Below are 6487 nucleotides of genomic sequence, written 5' to 3'. Positions count from 1 at the left end.
CTGTCCATCGGCTGTGCAGCACAGCCAATGCGATATGTCGGTGAACACTGTGTTCATCGACATATCACATGTACCCACTGCCCGATGGGCAGTAGATACATTGGCCGCTCAATTGATCGGCCAATGTATCTGTCAGTGTGTACCAAGCTTAAGAGTGCTGATTGGCTAGTGCATATTTTAAGATACGTACAAATTATAATACATAACATGGGCACTTCTTCTGTGTACTCGATATGCATGGATTTAAGCAGCTGGCAAAGTAGTCATTACTGGCATAATGTGGACAGGACAATGCTGGCTTAAAATTGGCACAACTATCATGATAGGGTAATGCCATGCCCACCAATAGCTGACCTAGGCCAGGGTACTGATGCTGGGTGTGGCCTAATCGCGAGAGGCATGACCACGCCCCCTTAGGGGAGAAAAAACTAAAGAAAAATTCTATTTGCAGTGCTGTGAAGCGACACTGTGCACCAGGTAGAGGTGTGCTGTGAGCCGCTCTTTCCAGTGCAAATCCAGGGGCGGTGCAGTCTGTGTGATTACTCCCCTATACAGGCAGTGTAGCCTGCTGCTGCTGCTCAGTGGTAGCAACAGTCTCCCTGCTCCCCCTGCAGCCCGGCACATAGCAGCATGTGCTGGGTTGCTGACAGATAAGAGGAAGTGTGGGACCCGGGTCCCCGCCAGGCTCTTCCAACAAGTCTGGGTAATTAATACCCCCACTCTATGAGCCCCTGGGTACTGTTGGCATTAGCTTGGTACTGCTAGTATAATGTAGGGACTGTTGGTATGTAGGGGCAATACTGTGAAAATGTATTTTTTTTAATGCAGACACAATAATGTGATACAATATAGGGGGTTGTCAGTTACTGCAATTAGGAAAATTCCCCACATCCCCATAAAAGCACAGATACTGATTTGCATAACCATAAGCCAACATCGTGCGATGCACCACAGCCTACATTAATTCCCCATCTCAGTTAATTATTCACCAGAAAGTAACGATAGACACTTATTTTATCCAGAGTTGGAAACGATGTGGATTGTAGGACAGATTCATCATCACAATTATTACTGCACAGGGGGCTTTAATATAAATGATGTCTTTTAGTTCCTCTTTAGATCAAAGTTTGCAGTAGAGATGCCCGAACTATTCATACTGGTTCCAATTTCAACAGAAGGAACTCAGCTTCTGATTCAGACCTCTACGCTGTGCCGATATTTACAGAGTTCAGTGAATATCAGTGAACTGCGCATGCATCTAAGTCGCAAAGCGCACACGTCAAAGCACATTACCAATGTAGCTCACAGTGGGGCTTTATTCGCAAAGCTATTGACAGTCTGGGTGCATTTTGGGGGAGATAATGGGGGAGTGCTGGCAAAATCTCAGTCCTGTTGCGGTTGCATCTGTGTATGATCCCGTACTCAGTAAACATGGCTCCAGCGTCTCAGTATACACGGCCATTCTGCACGACCATAGGGTTTGTTCAGGTGGCCAATTATCAAAGGATCTGCATCTGAAAATGAGTCTTTGTACTCGACCACTTGAATCTGCTAAACTCCCTGTGGCTGTCTCGATAAATCTCCCCGTGTCTGCGACATTTTCCTATTTTCATACTGCAGCTGCGATAGTATTTTGGCACATCTCTGGATCAAGCACAAGATGTCAAAACAATTATAATAATTCAACAACAATATTTTGTACTTTCTAACTGGATGTTCGAGATTGCAGCTTGCAGGAAAAAGACATCGAAATGAACTAGAATAAAAAATTATTTCCTGTTCACACATAAATAGCTGTATATTATATTTTTTATTTTATGTTTTATGAACAGTAAGCTTTTATGAGGAGACGTCTCTTGTAGTTGTCACGCTGTGATGTTATGATATCGTACCTGAATTCTGGTTATTTTACAAGCATCTGAAAGACAGGACAACGCTTCCTTGTGGGGCAGACACAGGAGGGGTAAAGTTCTGTGTGACTGCTTTATTGGGCAGTAAATGGGGAAAGACAAGGGAGTGGCTACAGAGGAGACGCAGGATAAATATCAGCATTTTCCATGTTCTGCACATAGATCTGGAGCTGGCAGAGGATCTTTGTATCGTTACACTTCCTGCAGGTATTTATCTATTATATCCACCTGTCTTTCATTTTCTACTATAGCACTTTGTCTTATTACAGAGGTTCCCAAACTCCCCCAATAACAGTCAAGGTTTTAAGGATATCCATGCTTGAGCACTCATTAGTACCCCAGTCAATCTGATTTAACCACCTATACTCAAGCATGGATATCCTTAAAACCTGGACTGTAATGGGGTAGTTTGTCTGTCTTACTACATAACAACATAAAAGATGAGAGAGTTTTCAAAATCATTCTGTAAATTATTTGACCTTATAAATTGCACAATGAGTGACAGTACAATAACATCCTGTGGCCGACCCTAAAAACTTGAGTGTGTCACATTTCATCTTGATTTTTCTGACCTATATATATATATATATATATATATATATATATACTAGGGGTGAGCGGGTTCGGATTTCTGAAATCCGAACCCCCCCGAGCCCCCCCCGATCCGAGTCAGATCCGAGTCAGGCTCAACTTTTCCCGCCTGACTCGGATCTGAAATCGAGGCAATACGTCATCATCCCGCCTTCCGGGTCTCGCGGGTTTTGGATCCTATATAAGGTACCCGCGTCGGCGCCATTTTCCCACTCGGCTGTGGACAGTGAAGAGGGAGGGTGGGAGTTAGGGCTGGCTGGGCTGTGTAGTGTAGTGTAGAGTAGTGCAGAGTAGTGTTGTGCTGTGCTGCGCTGTGCTGCTGTTGTCCACTACTTCAAAGTCCATAGGGGCTGGCTGTGTTGTGCTGTGCTGCTGTTGTTAATAGGGTCTGTGTCCACTACTTCAAAGTCCATAGGGGCTGCCTGGACTGTGTTGTGCAGTCAGTTCTCCATAGGGGCTGTGTCCACTCCAAAGTCCTGTGCAGTGTCCCAGTCCTAAAGGGGTGCTGTAGTGTTGTCCAGGGGGTGCTCTGTCCATCAGGGGTGCTCCCCCCAAGTGCTAAAAAAATAACATTTTTTGTGTGTTTGTGAATTGTGTGCGCAGTAGCCGCACGTGCATCAACAAAGTAGTGCCAAGCGTGCGCCTGTGTCATAAGTAAAGGGCCAGCTGGCTTGACCGTTAAAGGGTGCTGTAACCCCCAAAGTACACTCCAGTCTGAACCAAAAAAAAATTATTTTCTGTGTTTGTGAATTGTGTGCGCAGTAGCCGCACGTGCATCAACAAAGTAGTGCCAAGCGTGCGCCTGTGTCATAAGTAAAGGGCCGGCTGGCTTGACCAATAAAGGGTGCTGTAACCCCCAAAGTACACTCCAGTCCAAACCAAAAAAAAAATTATTTTCTGTGTTTGTGAATTGTGTGCGCAGAAGCCGCACGTGCATCAACAAAGTAGTGCCAAGCGTGCGCCTGTGTCATAAGTAAAGGGCCGGCTGGCTTGACCATTAAAGGGTGCTGTAACCCCCAAAGTACACTCCAAACCAAAAAAATATATATTTTCTGTGTTTGTGAATTGTGTGCGCAGTAGCCGCACGTGCATCAACAAAGTAGTGCCAAGCGTGCGCCTGTGTCATAAGTAAAGGGCCGGCTGGCTTGACCGTTAAAGGGTGCTGTAACCCCCAAAGTACACTCCAGTCCAAACCAAAAAAAAAATTATTTTCTGTGTTTGTGAATTGTGTGCGCAGTAGCCGCACGTGCATCAACAAAGTAGTGCCAAGCGTGCGCCTGTGTCATAACTAAAGGGCAGGCTGGCTTGACCGTTAAAGGGTGCTGTAACTCCCAAAGTACACTCCAGTCCAAACCAAAAAAAAAATTATTTTCTGTGTTTGTGAATTGTGTGCGCAGTAGCCGCACGTGCATCAACAAAGTAGTGCCAAGCGTGCGCCTGTGTCATAAGTAAAGGACCGGCTGGCTTGACCGTAAAATGGTGCTGTAACTCCCAAAGTACACTCCAGTCCAAACCAAAAAAAAAATTATTTTCTGTGTTTGTGAATTGTGTGCGCAGTAGCCGCACGTGCATCAACAAAGTAGTGTCAAGCGTGCGCCTGTGTCATAAGTAAAGGGCCGGCTGGCTTGACCGTTAAAGGGTGCTGTATCCCCCAAAGTACACTCCAGTCCAAACCAAAAAAAAAGTTATTTTCTGTGTTTGTGAATTGTGTGCGCAGTAGCCGCACGTGCATCAACAAAGTAGTGCCAAGCGTGCGCCTGTGTCATAAGAAAAGGGCCGGCTGGCTTGACCATAATAGGGTGCTGTAACTCCCAAAGTAAACTCCAGTCCAAACCAAAAAAAAAAATATTTTCTGTGTTTGTGAATTGTGTGCACAGTAGCCGCATGTGCATCAACAAAGTAGTGCCAAGCGTGCGCCTGTGTCATAAGTAAAGGGCCGGCTGGCTTGACCGTTAAAGGGTGCTGTAATCCCCAAAGTACACTCCAAACCAAAAAAATATATATTTTCTGTGTTTGTGAATTGTGTGCGCAGTAGCCGAACGTGCATCAACAAAGGAGCAGCGCCAAGCGTGCGCCTGTGTCCCATAAGTAAATAGCCGGCTAGCTCTTTTCTTAAAGGGTGGTGTAACCCACAAAGTGCACTACTCTCCTGCAAAAATCAAAAAATATTTTCTGTGTTTAGCCGCACGTATATATCAAATCGATATAACATAAATGGAGGACCAAACTTTCTCCGATAAAAATAAAATAGAGAAAGATCAAGAACCACTTCCTCCTAGTGCTGAAGCTGCTGCCACTAGTCATGGCATAGACGATAACATGCCATCAACGTCGTCTGCCAAGGCTGATGCCCAATGTCATAATAGAGGGCACATACAATCCCAAATGACAAAGTTCAGGAAAATGACCTTGAAAAAAACATTTAAATCAGCTGAAGAGAAACGTAAACTTGCCAATATGCCATTTACGACACGGAGTGGCAAGGAACGGCTAAGGTCGATCCCTAGTATGTTCATGACTAGTGGTACAGCTTCACATGACGATGGAAGCCCTCCTCCCACTAAAAAAATCAAAAGAGTTAAGCTGACAAAAGCACAGCGAAGAACTGTGCTTTCTAAGAAGATATCACAAATCCCCAAGGAGAGTCCAAGTGTGGTGGTGGTTGCGATGCCTGACCTTCCCAGCACTGGACGTGAAGAGTTGGCTCTTTCCACCATTTGCACGCCCCCTGCAAGTGCTGAAAGGAGCACCCACAGTCCACTTGCTGATATGCAAATTGAAGATGTCACTGTTGAAGTACAACAGGATGAGGATACTGGTTTAGCTGGCGCTGAGGAGGAAGTTGGCGAGGAGGATTCTGATGGTGATGTGGTTTGTTTAAATCAGGCTCCGGGGGAGACAGTTGTTGACCGTGGGATGAAAAAGCGCATCACGGTCATGCCTGGGCAGAAGACCAAACAATCCACCTCTTTGGTCTGGCAATATTTCTATCCAAATCCGGACAACAACTGTCTTGCCATATGTACCATATGTAAAGGTGAAATAAGTAGGGGTTGGGACATCAACCACCTAGGAACATCCTCCCTTATACGGCACCTGCAGCACGTTCATAAAAAGTTACTGTCAAGTTCAGAAACTTTGGCTAAGACCATAAGCAGTCCAGGGACACCTAAATCCCATTGTCCTGTTGTATCCAAGCGCCTGCAAACTACACCGTCAACTCCCTCCTCGTCAATTTCGGTTTCAGTAAGAGGCACACCGCTGACAACCTCTTAGAGAAACTGAGGGAAATCATCGCCCAGTGGCTTACCCCACTTAGACTCTCCTGGGGATTTGTGATATCTGACAACGCCACCAATATTGTGCGGGCATTACATCTGGGCAAATTCCAGCATGTCCCATGTTTTGCTCACACAATAAACTTGGTGGTGCAGAATTTTCTGAAAAGCGACAGGGGCGTGCAGGAGACGCTTTGGGTGGCCCGAAAAATTTCTGGCCACTTTCGCCATTCAGCGACTGCGTGCCGAAGACTGGAGCACCAGCAAACAATCTTGAACCTGACCCGCCATCACCTGAAGCAAGAGGTTGTGACGCGGAGGAACAAGCCTATACATCCACCTATGACATAGGCAAAGGAGGGGGTATACACCTGACTCAAGTGCAGTGGAGAATGATTTCCGTGTTGTGCAAGGTTCTCCAGCCTTTCGAACTTGCCACAGGTGAAGTCAGTTCAGACACTGCCAGCTTGAGTCAGTTCATTCCCCTCATCAGGCTTTTGCAGAAGCAGCTGAAGAAAGTGAAGGAGGAGCTAAGACATATCGATTCCACTCAGCATGTGGGACTTGTGGATGAAGGCCTTCATTCGCTTTGCTGGGGCTGCCAGGAAAAAACGTAGGTATCCTAAGCAACCCGCTGGCGGTGATGCAGGGCAGGCAGGACCAAGTTTGGACATCTGGTCCGGACTGAAGGACCTGGCAACAATTTCT

This window comes from Taudactylus pleione, unplaced genomic scaffold (genome assembly GCF_031769625.1).
Source record: "Taudactylus pleione unplaced genomic scaffold, aTauple2 ptg000268l, whole genome shotgun sequence".
Taxonomy (NCBI): domain Eukaryota; kingdom Metazoa; phylum Chordata; class Amphibia; order Anura; family Myobatrachidae; genus Taudactylus; species Taudactylus pleione.
This window is presented reverse-complemented; position numbering follows the sequence as displayed.